Source organism: Mixophyes fleayi, chromosome 4, assembly GCF_038048845.1.
Source record: "Mixophyes fleayi isolate aMixFle1 chromosome 4, aMixFle1.hap1, whole genome shotgun sequence".
NCBI lineage: Eukaryota > Metazoa > Chordata > Amphibia > Anura > Limnodynastidae > Mixophyes > Mixophyes fleayi.
This window is the reverse complement of record NC_134405.1, coordinates 123963566-123984945: the sequence shown is the minus strand read 5'-3', so window position 1 is coordinate 123984945 and position 21380 is coordinate 123963566. Positions and strand designations below refer to the sequence as shown.

Sequence of the window (21380 nt, the reverse complement as noted above, 5' to 3'; positions counted from 1 at the left end):
CAGACTATATATCCCACCGATACTGAGATTTGCTTAATCAAGTATTAATATCATCAGCTATGAAATAGCCTTTTCCACAAAAATGCATAGGTGATGTTTGCTTCTTAATAATAGGCTTTGATTTGACTGATTTACTTTAAAAGCGTCATCGAAACTTTACTTGCACATTTTATGTATTGGTCATGGATATTGGCAAAATGGATAATGTTGATGTTATGCATGAATCATTGGGTTATAGAAAAGATATGGGGAGGCAGAAGTGACTGCTGCCATGGTTGTGATAGTGCTTGGGGACACAAGTACAGACATCACTAATTGCAATGATGCTTCCCAGCTTCTGAATATTCATATGAAAACTCCTCCAGCGTATATCCATCAGCAGCTAGGATTCCCCACTTTTTCATGGGTTGTTGGATACATTTAATCAGAACACATAAGATGGAATTCAACTCCTTGCAAAGTGCCACCAAATGACTGCGTAAAGGATGTGAAGGCAATCTGCGGCAATGTATCTTCGCTGATATGTGTTTGCACCCTCAAAGCGTTGGTACAATGTGGAGAATTCCCTCTCTAGATGGTTAATATTTAAGCCCCATACATTTCTATGCTGTAAACATGCAATTACACAATGTGAGAAAAACCTTGTGAGATAAAAGCAATATTGCATCTCTTGCCTGGGTGGCCAAATGCATTGTCCTGCCACTGCAATGTGTAATTACAATTGATTGATTATTGCAGGCATTTTGTATATTTGCTGGACTGAATCAAGGATTGTAGGGTTGCAGCTTTAGCTTTTGAAGTGGAAATTTATTTGCTAAACAACGTTGCGATGTAATGGGCTAAAATACACACATTCTGCTTCCAATTATGGCTTTAAGGGGCATATTCAATTGTCCGCGGGATTGCCGAAAATCCCGCAGTCCGCGCAGGATTACCGTTATTATGGTAATCCTGCGTGGAAAAACCGTCAATACGGTAATTTACTCGCTGAATTTCAGCGAGAGATTACTGTATTAACTGTGTTAGTTTTTCCGCGCTGGATCCCGTGGACAATTGAATACCCCTCTAAGAGTGGAGTAATGGAAGTAAGATTTCAAATGTTATGAATTTTGTGCATAATATAATAATAATTGCTCTGAATTCCATTTGTTACTTTAAAAGTACATTACATTTTAATTTCTACTGTTTGCAGGTTTCCAGTGACCACCCATCTTTTGTATTCATAAATATCCCTTTTACAACTTTTTTGCTGTCTGCCTTCAAATGAGCCTAGGTTGTTGTCACTATATATTGCAGTGTGATAGGAAAGAGTTTGCTTGAGCAGAGACAGGCAAGTACTGAAGGAAACCCTCAAAACTTAGACTATGTACACACCTACTAAATAAATGGAGCATTTTACCTATGAAGCCGTTTGCTGCATTCACAGCAAGGAGCATTTTACAACGGTGGACGCAGTTAGAACAGCAGTTACTATAGAGATCATTGACGCAAGGGGTCATATTGTCCTCACATAATTTTTCATGGTGTAGATCTGTGTGTCAGGATTAAAAGTGCAATAGGAAGGTTAATTTTGTAAGCTATCGCTTATTTTCCATATAGACACTGAACTGTTTTTCACCGTAATAAATTATTATGGTTGCTGTCGTTGGTCTAAACTAAAACTTATCACAAATTCTATTTTGTTTGACATTATCCAGAGATATTGGGATATTCTCAGCTCTTCAACGATATCCATATTCTTTCCAAATTTCTAATCAGTTATTTCACTAAGTACTAAAATTAAAAGGGTGTCTTATCAAGCTGCTTAAAGATTTCTTTTGTTCATATCTCTGCTTCAAATAGCTTTGTAACAGCATGCTGCCATTTGTTCCAGTTTAAATTACTGACATCCATTAAGAAACAGTAGGTTGTATGTGCAACAAATAGACAGCAATGTAACAACAAGAATTCAGTAGTCTGGTCTAATAATGGAGAGACAATCATGCATTTTCAAAAATATAGCTGTTATGGTGAGGCACCAATCAAAAGTTAAGATTTAGGATTTACATCCCCAGTGTCACTGCAAAGTGACTTTAATTGACTTTTTTCAGTTTCACAGGGGATTTTTAATTTCAGGTCAACTACAGCATTAGTGAAATGCTAGACTGTGAGAATTAGTGTCTGTCTGGCATCTGGCACCATATAATTTGTTTTGTATATTTCATGATACTCATACAGCATATGGATGTAATTGCAGATGATCATATATAGACATTCGTAAATATATATATATATATATATATATATATATATATATATATATATATATATATATATATATTATATGAGTTGTCATGCCATTGCTTATAGTTGATGCATTCTGAAGTCCTTGCATCCATGAAAAACTTGCGTCTAAGAAGTAGGGATGTGCACCGGCCACTTTTGGTGTCTCGTGTTTTGTGTTTTGGATTCGGATTTGCTTGAGGTTTTGGGTTCGGATTTGTTTTGCAAAACACCTGACAAAAGGTTTTGGTTCGGATTTAAGGTTTTGGATTTGGATTTATTTTGAAAAAAATATAAAAAGTGTTAAAATCAAGTTTTTTGGTTTATTTTCACTCCTACGCTATTATTAACCTCAATAACATTCAATAGCAATCATTTCCACTAATTCCCAGTCTATTCTGCAGAATCAGTGAACTTTGTAATATTGCAGTAGCAATGGACTTATACTGCAGGATTGTTTTTGGATATTTTTTTTTAATTTCTTTTTTTTATAATTATTTTTTTTTTATAACTTTTTTTTAAAAATTTTCGTGCTGTGCTGTGTCCTTCTAAGGGCATTGTTATTTCCCCAGCACAGCACAGCACAGCACGAGATATAGCAGGACAGAGGACCACCTAACACAACCTCCCTCTACCCTGATCAATGCCCGAGTGAAGATGGCGGCGGCTAGCGGGGAATTTATAGGATCCGAGTATCGCGAGATCCGACAGCGGGATTATGACTCAGAGCCTCGGTTTCAGTTTTGCAATTGGCGGGAATACCCGGATCTGTCTCGGATCCGGCTTGGATCGGCAACGTTCGGGTGGGCTCGGATTTCAGATATCCGAGCCCGCTCATCTCTACTAAGAAGTAAAAATGCAACCATACTGTAAAGTATTATGAATATTGGGAGTCGCATGGTAATTCTGAACTGTTATCAAGGCTCGCGGGTATTGGTATAAACTTGCAGAACAGGAGAAAGAGGCCTACAGCAGCCGCCTTTTCCATAGAGCTTTATATGCTCATAGGTACTTGGATGCCTCCAGGTCTTAAGCTCTTGTGTAGTGCATGCTTATGTGCAATACCACAGCTGAAAGGTAGAAGGCGGCAGCAAGAATGGAGCTGGTGGTCAAAATAGGCCAAGGGCAGGGGTCCGTAGCAAGCAGAGTAACAGGGACAGGCCAAAGGGTTAGGGCTGTCGGCGAGCTTGGGTATCCAAATAACAAAGCCAGAGGTCAGGGCAGTAAGAGTTCAAGCAGAGTCCACAAACAAAGCCAAGGGTCACAATGGAGAATCGGGTCAAAAATATCAGAGTAATCACAGGAACAAAAGCTGACCAGCAAAATGTACAGCACATAGGACACTATAAATGACACGGAGACTAAGCCCACCCTTCCTTAAACACTAAAACTGGCCAATCATAGTGTGGCAGAGAGATCAGTCACAGGAAGCTAATAATAACTGACTAATTGTTTTAATTACATTTATGGGCACCTCGCAGTAACCTAATGCCAGGACACGGCGTTGTACATAGTTTCCCGGCTGTCGTCATGGTGACGGCTGGGACGAGAGAGGAGGAAGTGACGTCCCGGTTGTTACCATGACAGCCGAGACGCAGCAGAGAAAGCGTGCCGTGAACCACAGCAGCTCGTAATACCTGTAAGTCTACAGAGCGCGTGTGTATGGGTGTGTATATATATATATGTGTGTGTGTGTATATGTATATGTATGTATGTATGTATATATATATATATATATATATATTAATGTGTGTGTATATATATCTGTAATTACATTTTATTATTTATATCCCATTTGTATTTTAATATTCAGCCGACTTTGGGGGAGGTAGTGGAGCCTGCAGACATGAGTACGTGTGGTAACTCATTATGTAGCATATGTGTGATATGGCTTTCTATAGGTTAATAGATTCAATGGTCTTACAGTTAAACCACAATGTCTGCAAATAGTTGTATCTAAAAATCTTGCCTGGCTGTCGATGCTTGGAAAGATCGCTTCTAAATTGTCTCTCTGATCTTATAACACCTTGATGCTCTACATCCCCCATCAATTTTCTTTCCTCGTAAGCCCTAAAGCATATTAGCTTCCAATAACCTTGCTGCAGTTTTAGACAATATTTTGTCCTTGAGAAGAGAGATTTTGTGTACCGCACAATTACATTTTGTAACAATCCACTTTGTTCTAAAAATATATTAAATTACAACTTCTGTTTTAAGGTAGTTCTCTACTACATTGTTACAGAAGAGCAGAGCAGGCTATCATGTGTAATTGCTGTCCATCACAGAGCTTTCATGTTACGTGTGTAGTGTTTGTGAGTACAATTTATACCATGGATGTGGTAACTGAGATTTTATGAGAGTAATTGTTTCTTATGTCAAATACTATAGGATAAATAGGTTATTTACATTGAAAAAAAAATTCCCCATAAACACTAGATTTGTATTGTTTATATGTAGGCAGCCATACTTTGCATCTATAACATTCCTTTTTTTCCTTACGTAAACAGACCTATATAAATCTGTTCTGTGTGTGATAGAGATGAGTAAACTACATTGCTTTAATAATAATTTATTCAGTCAGTCAGATAGTTAACATTGGATTAAACTATTTCCTTTGTGAAGCTCAGTCTGGAGCAATACTGTTCTATACTGTTTACAAGTGTAGTAGAAACAAATAATTTAATTGGCTCTGCTATGTTGAATGTTTTTTGCACATTTTCTTTTCTTTATGCATTTTCTCTATGCAGTTAATCACCTAGAAATGTTGCTGTTTGTGCATCAAGGTAAAATTATTACTGTTAAAAGATACTTTAATTTTGGGAATGTAACCAAAATAAGTTAAAGGACCAATAAACCTAACTGAATTATTGTTTGAATAAAGCATTTTTCACTGGGGAATACTGTTTTTTATATTGTTAATCTATTTTTTGCAACTTTTTGTATTTATATATTTTAACAAAGTTGAATTGTATCACTTAGCTGCCCCAGCAATATTGTAGTGATAGATTGCAGTGATAAGTCATTTATTTTTGCAGAATTTTCGTAAATAGACCCCCATAGTTTTTTTACTCTCTACCATTCCCATGTTCGGTTGATCAGTCTCATATTTGCACAGATGACCGACCGTATGCATTGCTTGTCCCACTTCTGGATTAGACAGCATGGATGGTCAGCTGAACAAGAGGGGAGCTGTGAGTGGAAAGACTTCTCCAGCAAAAAAATCAATTATTATAGGCTGTAAGATCATTTTATTCCTTTATAAAAAAGATGGGATTGTATAGCCACTTTTTAAGAATCATGGGTGTATCTTCTAACTGCCCAGATTTTGACTGGACAGTTTTGATTCATGGGCTTTGAAAAGAGTGGAGTTTACATTAATTTGGAAGGAGATTTGGCCAAAATGGGAAAGTCAGAAGCTAAGCAGGTGGGTTAAAAAGTTTAGATGCAGGCTTATTTTATCTCAATATAGCCATACGAAATGTTGGAAGGCAGTGGCATAACTATAGTGTGTATGTCGGCTACAGCGTCCAGCAAAACCACCATGCTCCATATACAAAACCCTTGCTCTGCTCTCAAAAGAGCAAAGTGGAGGCCATTTCAGACTGCCGCATGTATAATGGTCACATGCACCAGATTGTGCATGCTCAATAGAGGGTGCTGCTCTATTGAGAGCAGGGGGGGTCCTACTTTAAATGACACTAAAATATTTGCTATCCCTTAATATCTGGATTGTTTGGCTGCTTCAAAACCAGACTGTTATTGTTTTGGCAATCTCTAAATCAGAAATAGCATTTGTATTTCTTATAAACAAATGTTGTATTTATTATTTGGGATTATTTATTTAGCGCCACCATATTATGCATTGCTATAAAGAGAATATTTATTTGGTGTTTGATAGTCTAGTGCTGTGGTAGGTAACATGCAGGCCTCGGAATCTTCACCTGTAGCTTCCCCTCTCCTCCTCCTCTGCTCTACTCCCCTCTCCTCCTCCTCTGCTCTACTCCCCTCTCCTCCTCCTCTGCTCTACTCCCCTCTCCTCCTCCTCTGCCTCACTCCCCTCTCCTACTCCTCTGCTACACTCCCCTCTCCTCCTCCTCTGCTACACTCCCCTCACCTGCTCTGTGCTCCCGTATTCTTCCTCCCTCACTGCTCCTCCCCTCCCCTCCCAATTCTCTCCGTTCTCTATCCGACCCTCTCTTCGCATACGTGGTCCCTCCATGGCATTCAATAGCTGTTAAGTGTGATGGGGGTGGGGTGTGTTCGAGTGGGACAGTTCTGATTTGTCTTGACTGTCACTCGCTGTTGGGAATTTAGTCCAACTGCAAGTGCAGTCTTTGAGGTAAGTCTCACAGCCAAAGAGATAGCCAAATCAATTCATACTGACCATACTTACACAGGTGGTAAACTGTCCCCATGCATTGATGCATGCATGTACCTCCAACATGCAGGTTTCATACTGCCTACTGATAATTTGAGCTAGCACCACCTGAAAAGGGCTCAAATAAATTGTGCTGCACCTGGGCACTATATAATTGTGCTAAGTCTTTGTTTTGTGATATCACTGCAAGCTGCCATTCCCCTGCTACAACAAAATTTTAAAAACACACTAATAAATACTTTTTTTTATAACATATTTTATATTTATTTTTTGGACATTCATGTAGGTGCACCTACTTTGCGATATGTTCTATTTGGCACTAATACACTTATTATATGAATTTATGTGTTTAGATTTACCTATACGATTCCTTTGTGGTTTTATGTACAGATTTAATAAACCTTTTTTAATTAATATTGTGTGCATAAGTACTTTGTGGCAGACAGGGTTACACCATCGCATTCTTTTGGTTGTGTTGTTATATATATTATTTTTTGGGGTGCAGATCCCCAGCGTTGGTACCTTGTCTGAGCAGCCATTTTCAGTACCGGATAAAGTCCATTATAACACTAAGAAATACAACTGCTGCTGGGATTCACAGGAGCTCCTACAAAGGGTATTTCTGGGGTCATAATAATAAAATGAAAACCGCAAACACATAAGTGGCCAGTTTTATTGATCACTGCTAGCTTTATGCAAGACTTCCTTACCTGGTCTTGCCCTGCTCTGAGTACTGTGCATGCGTGACTCCTTGCATGTGCAGATAGAAAACTTTCCTTTCCGATGGGCTTTACATAGGAGAGCTGCATAAAGCGATGTGACGACAAGCTGCTAAAAGGTGTTAGTACCTTCGTAAATCACTTGTAGTTTTAAATTTGCCTTACTCCTGCGAAAAGTGCAGTTTCCGCAGGAGTTTAGGATTAAACACCCTTGATAAATATGCCCCCGATATGACTGTTTTGTTCATTCAACATTCTTTATGACCACTCTTTGTTTTCCCCATTACAATGAATACCAGCATACTAACTTACTTTTATATATAAATTCAAGGCATTTACTCATGTAATATATTTGAAACTGATATTAAGTATATAGATAAAAATGCTATGAAATCAATTTGAGAAACAGTTGTGTAAAATTTCAAAGCCCTACAAGTGTAGTTGAATGAATAAAAACATGGAAACAAATCATAAAACAATAATATAAAGGACAAATGTAAACTACAACATATTAACATGATGCATGTGAAAGGAATAGCAAAAAACAATGGAATGCAACACGACTGATGTAATTAGTAAGGCAGATAACCATATATAAAAGCATAAAGTATTTATCTAAATATAGAAGAACTAAAGTATTTCTGTTGCTTTACATACACATTTTCATTTAATTATCCAAATTGCATGATGATTTTACATATATATACACACCCATACATATGCAAAGTCAGAAATGTGAATTAATTCATTCTTAAGGAGGCCCAACAAGCATAAAATAGATTATCCATTATAGTATTAGCTACTTTTTATATACATGTTAGCTTTTTGTATGTTTCATTATTTTGTTGTTTGTTTGTTTGTTATAGCCTACTTAGGGCTCCTATGTATCACACAACTCTGGTTGTGGTGGTGGGGGGGGGGGGGGGGTTAGAAAGTCCTAGAAAAACTAGACCTGCCAATGCTTATTGCCCATTATTTTGACTCTTGAACTCCACAGATTAATATTAAATTGAGAATAGGCATGCATCAATTTTACTACATTTTGGCACCCAAATAGCAGTATAAGGTTGGTTTTGTGGCCTAAGGAAACTTGAGGTTACAAGGATGCTCTGTTTTTTTTTTCAAAATGATGGAAGTTGTGAACATACTGGGCCTGATTTATGTTGGGACTTAGATCTGTTTTCGTGCCATAGCTTGTGTGAAATAGCTCTATGCATGCTCAGAAGTGGACCTTACACCAATGTCTTATTTGGTCCATATCATTTTCATCTGTTGCAGTCAGGGAATTGGGCATATTATATTTCTTTCAACACTATTGATTGTCCTCTTCTGCACATTCTTGGCTCCATTAGTCTTCATTGCACAGTTCTTTCCTTGTATACTTCCTGTCTATCCAAATGCAACTTTAGTGTTTCTGGCACATCCTCCTTCCACCATATGTTGTGGTTCCACAAGGCTGTGTTTTTGGCCCAAATCTACCATTCATTTCCTGACCTTTCTCTACTATTGTGTTACCACTGTCTCTTTGTTATCTCCATGTGCATGTCTTTCCACATTGCCCCCAGCTTATCATCTTCCCTCCTTCCAGAGTCACCACCTCCGCTCAAATCTCCCTCTCTGTCAACTCCACAATTGAATTGGTTTCCCATGCCCACTGTCTGAGTGTCATACTTGACTCCACCATCTGCTTTACTCCTCATATCCAGTCTCTCTTCCAGTCCTGTTGCCTCCAACTATTATTGCTAAAATATCCTTTTCTTAGCAAAGATTAAACCAAAACTGTCATTGATTCTCTCAACATTCCTGTCTTGACAACTGTAACCTCCTCCTATCTGACATTTCTCTCGCCCATCTATCCTTACTTCAATCCTCCTAAATGCAGCTACAATACTAGTGTTCCATCCTTGCTGCTTCACATCCACTTAACCACTCTACAAATCTTTACACTGGTTCGTTATATTCTACAGAATTCAATTCAAATTACTTACGATCATCTGCAAAGCTCTAAATACCTCCCTTTCGTACACCTCAAATACTGTACCTATGGGATCTACTTCTGATCTGCTCCTTCACTCTGATAACTACCTCTCACTTCTGCCTACCGCACTCTTTTCTTGTGCCACTACCCACTTAATGAATTCCCTACTACGCCCCCTAGCCTTCATATCTTTTTTTTTTCTTAAAACTTAAAAGGTTTTTATTAAGTTTGAAAAGAACACGTAATAAACATAGCAATGATTACTGGTTACAATCCAAGATATGGAATAAAATTAAACAATCAACATTGCCAACAGACAATCATGAAAAATAATTAAAACACACACCATGTATTACAAAAAACTTATGACAAAGACATCTAGAGGGAAAGGAGGGGAGGAAGAATAGTAGGGGAAAAACAGAGACAAGTCAAGAGACAATCAGAGTATAAGGTGGGTACCTTTGGGTCTAACAATAGTGCACAACTCAGAAAACACACATCAAGATTTAAGGGTCAAGTATGGGTCAGTGTTCCATAAAGTATTAATGGCACGAAAACCTACTTGATCAGCGGGGAGGACACAGCTGTAGAGTATTTAAAACCAATAATTTCCATCTTATAACTACGTTGGATTTTAATGATTTTAGAGAGCGATGGAATTAGCGGAGATTTCCAATTCTGTGCTATAGCTTCCCTTGCGGCAAAAGAATGTGTCCAGTGACATATTGATTGTGGCGTTGTAGATGTGGAGGGTATAAATGTAAAAGTGCCATAGCTGAGGAAGGGGAGGTACTGGATTTATTAACCTGTGATATTAAATTGAAGGTTTCAGCCCATAGTGGTTGAAGTTTAGGACATGTCCAAAAAATGTGCATAAACGTACCAATTTCACCACAGTCCCTCAATTAATATTTGGATTCTGAGGGCCAGAATTTATGGAGCTTATCTGGGGAAGAGTACAGTATATGGACAACTTTGATCAACATCTCAGAGTGGTTGATACACTTTGACATCTTTTATACATTTTAAAAGATTTTCCCTTAATCGTCCGCTGAGATAGTAATCTCAAATTCAGTTTCCCAGACATTTTGGACCATGTTGAGATGCTGACTGCATGGGAAGCAGGAAAAAGGGACAGTTGAATACAAGGGGAGGGGTCAACCTCAACACTGGTGGATGTGAGTTGAGGGATTGCATCCAGTGCCTAACCTGGAGATACTTATAGAAGTCTCGGACTGGAATATCATACGTGGCTTGTAGATGTGAGAAGGGGGGGAATGCCTTCATATCTTTTTAAACTTTTAAAACCACCTCTTTATTTAGCGCTTACCATACACTAATTTATGCTATTCACACTGGTACAGCCTTGTTGTCACCTCAATCTGAACTCTGAGTCACAGTTGCTTTTCTTGTCTCAGTCGTGCCTTTTACCCACTAGATTGCAAGCTCTCTTGTAAGCAGATGCCTCCAAACCCTTTGTTTCCACATCTGCATTGATTTTGTCTGCTTTTATGACTTCTTTTTCATGTATGCCCTACATTTACCCCACTCTCTAGTGCCTTATAAATCATCGACAATAATAATAATAAATACATTGGTAAAGTTGTTCATGGTATGTCTTGGAAACATCAGTGTATAAATAATTCATTAGCACCATGACATGACGTGCTTTAGAGAACATTGATTTTTAAAATGTAAGTTTATTTTTAATACCTGTAGCTGCTTCTACTTAAAAAGTTATAAGCAATTCCCTAGTGTTTAATAGCCAGAAAACGACTGTCCCTTTCAATCTCTGCCAGATAAATTATATATAATTATCATGTGACATTCAGGAATAAACATTGGCATACACAAGGCTAAAACCTTTTAAATGTAAGAGTTACTTTTATGTATAATAAAAATAAAAGCTTTTCATTATCATTAGCTAGCAAGGGGCAATGTGTAAACGGTCATTTACTGTAAGAACTGCAATAAAAAGCAAAAAGAAAAAGCCTGAGCACTAGTAGACATGTTCTGTAAACTGGTGGAAACAGGCGCGGGCTGGCAGAGGGAAGCCCGGGGAGCACACAGACGGCCGCATCGCATGACACGGGATGCGGCCGCGTCATTGATGTTGCGGCCGCATCCCCTGTCATGTGATGCAGCCGCCTGTGCGCTGACGTGGCCGCATCTCATGTCATCAGATGCGGCCGCAGGTAAAAAGGTGATATATTGCATCCGGGGGGCGGCCGGCCGGCCTACCCCCCGGCCCTAATAGCGGTCTGACTGAGCGGCCCACCTGCCCCCCGGGCCAGCCCACCCTGGGTGGCAACCTAGGACAAACCTAGAACCAGATCTGTGTATAAAGCTCAATATGTGCAGATCATTTAAGTAAGTTGGGAGTGCTGGCCTAAGTCCTAACTTACCTTTGCATTGCAGGACTAGGAGAATGTTTGTACACTATGAAATTACTGGCTGAGTGCTTGGGAAGGAGAGGGTTTTGTTTTATTAATACATGGACCATATTCCAACTAGACTAAAGTGTTGGCATCAATACTTCAGTACTTGAGCCGTGTCCTTTTCAATATTTTTTTTTTAATGAATGATCTTGTAGAAGACCTAGGAACTATAGTGTCTATTAAAAGATGTACAGTAAGTAAGATGTGGACAAAATTAAATATCCTATAGAAAAATTAACAATCATATGTTTGAGCCATGGGAACAACTGGGTTACCTATACATTAAATGGGATACAATGTATTTTGAATATGAAAAACTATTTTGGGAACCTGTACATAAGAAATACATAGGAGAACTGATTTAATCAATGACTATGAATATATGCAAGGACAATATAACGATTTGTCTGACAAACCCTTTACAAACATAACTGTATACGTGACAAAGTCGACATCCACTGTGACAGCAGGAAAAGTGTTTTCACTACCACCATATAAAGAAATTTTCTATTTTTGTATCTGCCAATGAGGTAGAAAAAGTAGAATAACTGGATGGATTTAAGGATGGATTAAATGTCTTTGATAACTATTGATACTACTGCTTGTAGCAAAGTCAATAACAACCTCCCAAAATACACATAAAGAACACCATCGGCCTACTCAAAATATGTATAAATGTTGCAATTTTTTTTTCATTCAGTTAATTACAGAATATGAGATACATTACATTTAATAAAAACAATACAATAAAAACAGGGATGCATAGTACATTGCTGATTAACAGGTAAGCAATATGATACATGATTACTGAAAATGCAAGTAATTCACAAACCCATAATGTTAAGCAACATAATTCTTAAATTTCTTTAATCATTAAAAATGCATAATTTCTCCCCTTATTAATTACCTAGCACAATTTGTTGTTCTCCTGTGAACAGTTCAAATTCTATAAAGTGCAGTGGTTAGACACAGGGCATTCGCAGTATCAATTAAACCAACTAATTATATAATCATATGTACTATGTTAGAACTGTATTACCCCTGATTACTAAATACGACTACTTACTTTATACAGATAATTTATATGAATCTACAAGTATAGCAAATTCACACACATAATAAGGTGGGAGATTCTCGCTTGGAGATTTTGGAAGATTGTTAAACAGTAAATAATCTTCAACCAAAAACTAGTCAGCGCCGTGTATGATTGTAGCGCAAGGCAAGCATTTGCTGGGGATCTGCACTCCCCAATAACAAAATCTAATTAACAATAAAAATGGTGCAACTGCGCTCTCTGCGATATGACAACATTGTACAGAGATTTGTGGATGAATCAATATCCACAAATCTCTACACAATTTTGTTATAGCGCAGTTGCACCATTTTATTGTTATTTAGATTATTAAACAGTCCTATCAGAGGCAGGAGTTTAATCAAAATGATCAGCACCTGTTGTAGGAATTTAATTTGAAATTAATTTTACTGTTTATCTTCAACACCCTAAAAGCCAAGCGGCCATCTTCTAAAGTTAATTCCATCCCCATTGCATGATACATTCATATACTTCCACAGTGATTGCTTGCACAACCAACATGGCAAAAACAACTGTAAACTAAGCCTAAAGAAGGATGATTATGATTAACGCTATATTGTACTTGGTTGTCTACAAGTATCTTCATAGTGTTGACATATGACCGGTATCCTTTATTTGACATTCAAATAAAATGCATTCATTTGTTTGGGTGCAATAGTACATGTCCACCTAGAAAATAAGCATATATCCCCTGTGTTTTTGTACTCCACAGTAAAAAAACACACACAATGTAAAGAGGTTAAGAAGCCTGTAGCTCTCTGTAGAGACTCAAATTAAAAGCAACAGGGCCATTAGGCCGTCAGATGGAATCAGTAGAGGTGTTATTAGACAATGTCACGGCTTTATCTCTTTCTTTACTGTTCTAACTGGTATAGGCCTGCATAGTGCTCCTCACTGACTTCTAAAGAATTGGTTATTATATCTAATGGAATTAATCTGTACATGTGCCAGAAGTGGTGAGAGAAAAAGCGAAGCCTGAGAGAAAAATGAGAGGTGAGCGAACACAAGATGATGGAAGTACTAAAGTTGGAAAGCAATGAATGAGAAGTAGAAAAGCTCAAGCACAAGATAAATGCTTGATAATGGAGAACAATAGAAGCCACATATATTAGAGTTGCAACTTTCCTTTTTTTTTTACAAAATTCTCTATAAGGGCCTGATTCAGAGTTGCAAGCATAAGCATAATTGGCCATTGAGAAAGATGTACGTAAGTGTAGAGATGAGACATGGGAAGGAGAAGGCAGCTGCCAGCTTCCAATCTAGAGGGAGGGTGTAAAGGGAGAAGGTAGGTGCAAATGGGACGCAAGTGATTGTGGTGAAGGGATGAAGCAGAGGGAGTGGATGTGAGGCTTTAGGGGGTAGGGTAGACAAGCATGAAGAGTCATGTATTGCTTGAAGGTTAAGGGTGAGTCGTTACTAGATGACTTTTGTTCCAAAACAGCCTAATCTCTTTTTTTTGCCAAACATATTTAATGCACTTAGGAATAGTATCTGTGTGGTAGTTAAGGATATGAGGGATCTTCAAACATTCCTGGGGTAATGAGTTCAGTCATACATGTTTCTCTTTTTAAAGATTCAAGCAGAGAAATCTAACCAAAAAAATTGATTAGCACCATATTACTTCAGTAAAGACCTAATATTAACAAATGTGAAATCAACTGTAATTTGATGAAAATCCTGTAGGGAGTACTCAGCTCAAGAATGTTCAAAGTATGTAATGTTAGACTTATTATAAGTTCACGGAGAGAAGTGGTGTAGAGAGAGAAGAGCAGAAGGCCAAGGACAGAGCCTTGAGGGACTCCAATAAAAAGAGGAAGTGGGAAGAGTCAGAAGCATAGATGTTAAAGGAGTGGCAAGAGAGGTAGGAGGCAAACTAAGAGAGAGCTGTATCACAAATACCTAGGGAGTGAAGGGTGGTGAGGATAAGAGAAGTATCGACTATGTGAAAAGCAGCAGAGAAGTCGAGGAGTATGAGAAGGGAGAAGTGACCTTTGTACTTAGCTGAGGGTAAGCCATTTGTTACTTTAGTGAGGGCCGTTTCAGTTGAGTGAAGGTAACAGAATCCAGACTGGAGTGAGTCAAGAGAGAGTGGGAAGAGATAGCGGGTCCGGCGATTAAAGACAAGTTGTTCCAGAATTTTAGACGCAAAGGGAAGCAGAGATACGGTACAATATTTGGTGAGAGAGGATGGATCAAGGGAGGGTTTCTTGAGAATAGAGGAGATGAGAGCATGATTGAAGGCAGAGGAGGAAGAGATGAATTTAAAGTAGATGAAAATAACGATGGCGCGGCATTTCCTCCGTTGGTGTTCAAAGGAGTGGGCACACTTTTGGAGGAGTTAAGTTAGAGTGGAATGCCAGGACTAGGGTTTATATTGGCACTCATCTCCTACATTGACTACTACAATCCTTACTGGTCTTCCCCCTAGCCAGACTTTTACCCCTACAATTTATTTTGAATGCAGCGACTAGGCTAATTTTCCTTTTAAAACTTTCTTCTACTGCTTCACCACTCTGTCAGTCCTTACTTTGGTTGCCTATATTTTACATAAACATGAACAATATAACTTCTACTAACATGCAAGGACATAAACAAAACTGAGCCAACATACTTTACTTCCAAAATAGCTGCCTCAATCACTTCTCTCTGCCCTAGATCTGCACCTTTCTTCCATACTCATTACCTGCTCCCATTCCCAGTTAGAGGACTTTTCTGGGACTGCCCCTACAGTGCGATAATTTCTCCCTCATACAACAAGGCTTTCTTCAAGCCTCAAAATTTTTAAAAATACACTTACATGCATCCAGAGGCATAACTATTTGTGGGCCACAAAATTTGGTTTGGTCCATATGTAATGCTGTGGACCCATAGTAGTTGCACCCCCTGCACCTGTGATAGATATGCCCTTGCTTTGACCGCAAACCAACATTGCAGTTTGACTGGACTATATAGCCTTACTAGGCACTTTTCCCATTGCAATCTTGCGGGACGAATTTGCACTATTTGCACTAACTTCATGTGTCTAATTCCTCTTTTCCTATGGATTACAAGTTTGTTAGCATTGCCCTCTTACCTTTTGTCTGTTAATGTCCATTTGTTTTAAATTCTTTTTGTTTGTTTCCAGTTGTAAAGCACTGTGGAACATTCTGAAGCTATATAAATATTAATAATAGTTTAAGCTTATTATAATCTTGCAGTACAGTTTGTGGTTTGGTATTGGTTGGAAGACATATTACAATAATCACATTATCTGGAGATATACCTCTTTTATTTTGTTGTTCTCCTAGACCTATAATCTTTTCTTTTTTTGGTGACCTGATTTTCTCAGCCAATGATTTCATCATAGTCTTTATCGTCCTCATGAAAAGATTCCTGTACAGTGCCATATAGTGTGCAATACACAAACAGTACATAATTCAAATAAATATTGGAGAGAGAGAACAAACAAAAGCAGATGACACAACTTAGAACATAAAGAAAACTTTACAAGAGGACAAGGAGGTAAGGTCATAAGATAGGATGTAAAGAGGATCCTGCTCATGAGATCTAATAACCTAAAGGAGCAAGGAAACAAACTAAGACAATGGGGGTGTTTGGAAATTAGTGGAATGGGTAGGTGGAGTATGAGAAGGGAATTGTCATAGGTTGGGGTAAGCAAAAACGAAAAGGTGAATTTTTAGGGAGCACTTGAAAAATTGAAAATTGGGATGAGTGTGGTAAGGCAGAGCAGAAAGTTCAAAAGGTGGGGAGCAGTGCAGGTGAAGAGCAATGGAGGCAGGAGTGTAAGTTGGTGATAGAAACGGACGTATGGGGAAACATTTTTTAACATGATCCGAGATGTAGGAGGTGTAAAGAATCCCTGGATTCGAATCCTGACAGATTGTTTGAGGGACTGGATGTTGGTAGGAAGTTGAGGGTGGACTCAATTATGACCTTTAGGTAGCATGCATAGCTAACAGGGGAGAGGGTTAATGTGATACTGGGCGGCACAAAAATAACAAGAGTCATTGGCATTGGGGTGTTGCTGGAGCCCAAAGGGACAAATGAGTTGACCAAGAGAGGAGGTGTAAATGGAGAAAAGCAATGTGCCAGGAACAGAGCCTTAGGGAACCACCAACACATAGAGGGGAACAAGTACCTGAGGTAGAGATGCTGAAGGAGAGATCCTAGAGGTAGGAAATAAGCCAGGAACCACCTATGATTATGAACCAAAGATCAGCTCTGAAAGAGAATGCCACATTCTAGTACCATTTGTGATGGGAGATGTCCAAAATAAAATCAGACCTACAAATCCTACGTTAAAGAAGCATAATACAGTGCCAATATAGCATGTCTCCCTGGTAGAATAAATCTAAATATATCCAATAAATAAGAAATAAATCCAGTGCCTTAGCACACCCAGTAAAGAGGGCAGAGGGGTCTGCATATTTTACGCTGTCTGAATAATATTCTAATAATATAATATTATGAATTGTGATTGTAAACCTATTTGACTTACTAGCTGAGTCCTAGATAACATATGATCAATAGAATATCAATTTGTCCACTTCCTAGGCGATAGGCAGCTGCAGCCTTTGAAATTGATTGAATGACAATTTAGGAACACTAATAGTACTTAAAAATTAAAGATGACTTCATGAGTAGGTTAAAAAGTATTGAAATCTTCTTTTAGGCTTTACAGGCTATGCTAATATCATACAAACTCATTGGCTATTGCCAGGAATGGAATTATTGAATCCTTGTTGGTTGATTGCTTTTTTTCCCCTTTATTTGTGTAATTTAGAAGTTTGCTCTAAAATCGTAGCTCTAATTTTTTTATTTGAGTTTCTTGAGTATGTATTTATGTTTGTATGCTTTGTAAGTTTGTTTCCTCACATGCTGGTGAGTGGTTAAATATTGATGGAATCAAGGTATTGGGATCAGGAATGTTTGGCCCTTATACAAGCCTTGAGGGCTCCTTATAGCACATTGGCCTATAATGTGATGGCTTAGTTGTTCATTCTGTACAAAGAAAGCTGAAAGTATTCATACAATTACTGCGTTCACCTGCACTGTATATTTACAGTGGCTCATGTAGTTTGGAGCTTGCCCCTGTTTCTGAATTTCTTCATGTGTGACCTGTGCAGCTGCATTCCTGCCTATATTTGCGCTAATTTTTCAGGAACACATTGTTGATTTGATAAAGTCAATATTATGAGTTATATACAAGTTTAACATGAGGATTAAATGCCAGAAGAAACTGTCAGAAAACCTGCATTGCTGTCATGATTAACATCAAATGCAGGCTTTACCTTTTCCTATAATATAATTGTAGATAGATATGTGTCTATTGGCTAACCGGATTTTTCAGTCTGCGTGATTAAAATATGTTTTTATTGCTCAGAACAAATATTTATGATTGTCTAGAAAACACAAAGATAGCAATATCAGGTCAGTCTTGAACAGGTGGACATTATAGCACTTGGTGAATAGTATTTTCTCTGTACTCTCTCCATTTCTCCTGAGTACTCTGGAATGCCTGCTTCATCTCTAACAAAATGGCTATTTACAGATTGTTCCTTTCAAATGAAAAACAATTGTAAAACGCAATTTTAAGAAGCCCTGACTCACACAATACATCAGTATGGTCTCATGATTATAATATACAGTATGGTTGGATAGATTATCTTTAATCCCATCTTTCAATACAGTATAGAAAATATAAGTAAATGGCCAGGGGCCGTCTAGGCCCCCAGAAGCTTCAGTAGATGTAATAGTTTGAAATCAGTTTAGATGCTATTTAGCACTATATAGTAAGACACAAAGGCAAATTAAATAAAGCAAGGCTATCGTTTCTGTGTTCACCTGCTCTCCCATTTCCCTTTCACCTTTTTCCAGTGTCCCTTTTTTTGTCCCTGATGTGTCCCTTCATCTACCCCGTTTCCTACATCTTTATCTTTCTCATATATTCCTTATCACTCGACGAGTCAAAATTTAAGTGAACGACCAGGGGACTCCTAGGCCCATAGGAACTATAGGGAATTTTTTTAAATTAATTTTAGATCCTTTTTAGAATCTGTCCCCTTCCCAAATTGACTTCCCTCTAGGTCTATGTCTATAAATTCCTGTCTGTATCTTGTATGTGGTCCCATTCAATCTTCATTCTATTTCTAACCATTGTGATGTCTTTACAACAAATATATTAGCTTAATAGAGCAAACAATACTGTGATATGTAGTATAGTATACAAAAATGTTCACTCAGCATGACTTGAAATCTCCCACTGCTGTAAAGAATAAGTGGTTATATTGCCTTTGGCTGGTCAGGATATAAGTACATTCAAAGAAGGATACTGTTGAAAATATGGGTATTTCTGTCCCTGATCCCGGATGAGCCGGTAGTGCTATTACATGTTGGCAGCCACAGCTTTCAATATACTACTTACAAATTAAAGCAGGTAGCTATCCATGTCACATGTAAGGGTCTTTCTTTACCTTTAAAACTATTGATCACTTCTTAGCTGACCCTGGCTTGCTGTTGGTAAAAATGGGCATAGGAGGCAATGGTGATCTCATTGGCACGATGGCCAGCAGCCACTGGAGAGATGACCAGATTTTGACTCCTCAGTGGCTGGGTAATAGAAAAAGAGCAATACTCCCTGGCTCCCAGCTATTAGGATTAGGATTAGGCTTCAGGCCTTGCCATATACAACTCTTGTATAACCGCCATCTCCTGCTCTCATCCCTCATCTCTAAGAAGCCCCTGACCTAGTTGGCAGCTCCAGATAGTCTGCTTTTGGCTTGTTCACTACAGAAAAAGGGCTAACATCCCCTCTCAAGGCATTTCAGCTATAGCAGCAAAAGGCTACAGATGATTGGACTCTCCACAGCTCCATTCCGTATACTCTCCCAATAATTACCAACATTATCCCTCTCACCTGCCAGAATTGCTGACTGTGAAGTCTGTCATAATGCTCAACTGTGTGGGCCTCCTCTATTGCCTGTTCTTTGCCAAGCTGTTAATTTGATGTGATTGGTCCAGGCTAAGCGTTTGTCAACTGGGAAGGAAAGAGGGAAAGCAGAAATGCTGGGAAACCAGGTGAAAAGCCACACTGAGCTGACTTCCTGTCTGGATTGTGAGGCCACTCGTGAGAAGACAAGAGCCTCACAGTCAGATGCATTAGGGGTCTGTAAAACCACCCCCCACAGTGAGTCGTAAGCAATTCAGTATAACACCCATCGTCCTCATTGTATGGGCAAAATTGATTAGTACATGTATCCGCGGTACTAATCAGTCATTTTGGCCATGGCGTACCACAAAATTAAAGCAGTGGACAAAAAGGCGAGAATGGCATACTACTGTATACCAGCCTACATTGACCACTGCCTTTAAAGAAACGCAATGTCAGTGTGAAAGCAACATAACAAAAGTCTCATGATCTATATAATTTTAAATGGACTGATGTTTAGGTACTTTTAGTTTCACTATCCATAAAGGGTACTGATTTAAAGTTTTTGAGTGGCCAAGCTTAACACTAATTCTCCATTATTACAGGCAGTCAGTGTATCAAGTAAATTAATCTACAGAGGACAGTAATCCACTTACAAGGATACTAAACACATAAATGAATCTGGTAATATCCACAACTGGAATGGTGTATTTGATTCTAGTAGAGGATGTGACAAAAGCCAAAAATAATTTGTGATAAATACCACACAACGTTCTGAGTGTGCTATATTTTTCCCACCAAGTTCTAGGCCAATTGGCTTTTGTTGCTCCCATCTTAGCAGCCACTGTCCCCCAACCAAAAGCATAGCATTTCTGTATTGTCCAGATCCTGCCAGACAGACTGGTGTTTATTATAGGTCTCTAGAATCTGGAATAAAAGAGAAATAGTTGAGTCATCTGCATAATAGAGTGGAGCATAGGATGTGATGATACTTTTTCCAGTAGCAGCACACTTTGCTTGTCACTTACATACCACAAATCTGATTGAAGTGATCTATTAAAATTTCACTGGCCACTGTATCGCTAAAATCAAGGAGAATAAGAGTGAAACACACCCTTGTCAATAACCATCTCTAAGTTATTTAGTATCTTTACCAGTGCTGGTTGGCATTTTTACATATGTCACTATTTTAAAAATAGGGTAGTTAGTTTGATTTTCCATTTTGCTAACATGGGTCCAATAAAATTCATTTAAAGTCACCAACAATTTGATCACATAGGGCCTGATTTATTAAGAATCTTAACTTAAGAAACTTCTTATTGCAGTCTTCTGGACAAAACCATGTTGCAATGCAAGGGGTATTCTGTTTTGCACATAAGTTAAATACTGACTGTTTTTTCATGTAGCACACAAATACTTGATAGCTTATTTGTACACTGAAATTTAAAGTTGATATTTGTGTGCTACATGAAAAAACAGTCAGTATTTAACTTATGTGCAAAACAGAAAACTGATTTTCACCCATTGCATTGTAACATGGTTTTGTCCAGGAGACTGAAATAAGAAGTTTCTTAAGTTAAGATC

At 38.3% G+C, this 21380-nt stretch overlaps 1 protein-coding gene across 3 annotated transcripts in view; it reads left to right on the top strand.

The window, feature by feature from the left end:
• The window catches only part of SHF (Src homology 2 domain containing F), a 234886-nt gene that overhangs the window by 199988 nt on the left and 13518 nt on the right, over positions 1-21380 (top strand). The window lies entirely within an intron of this gene.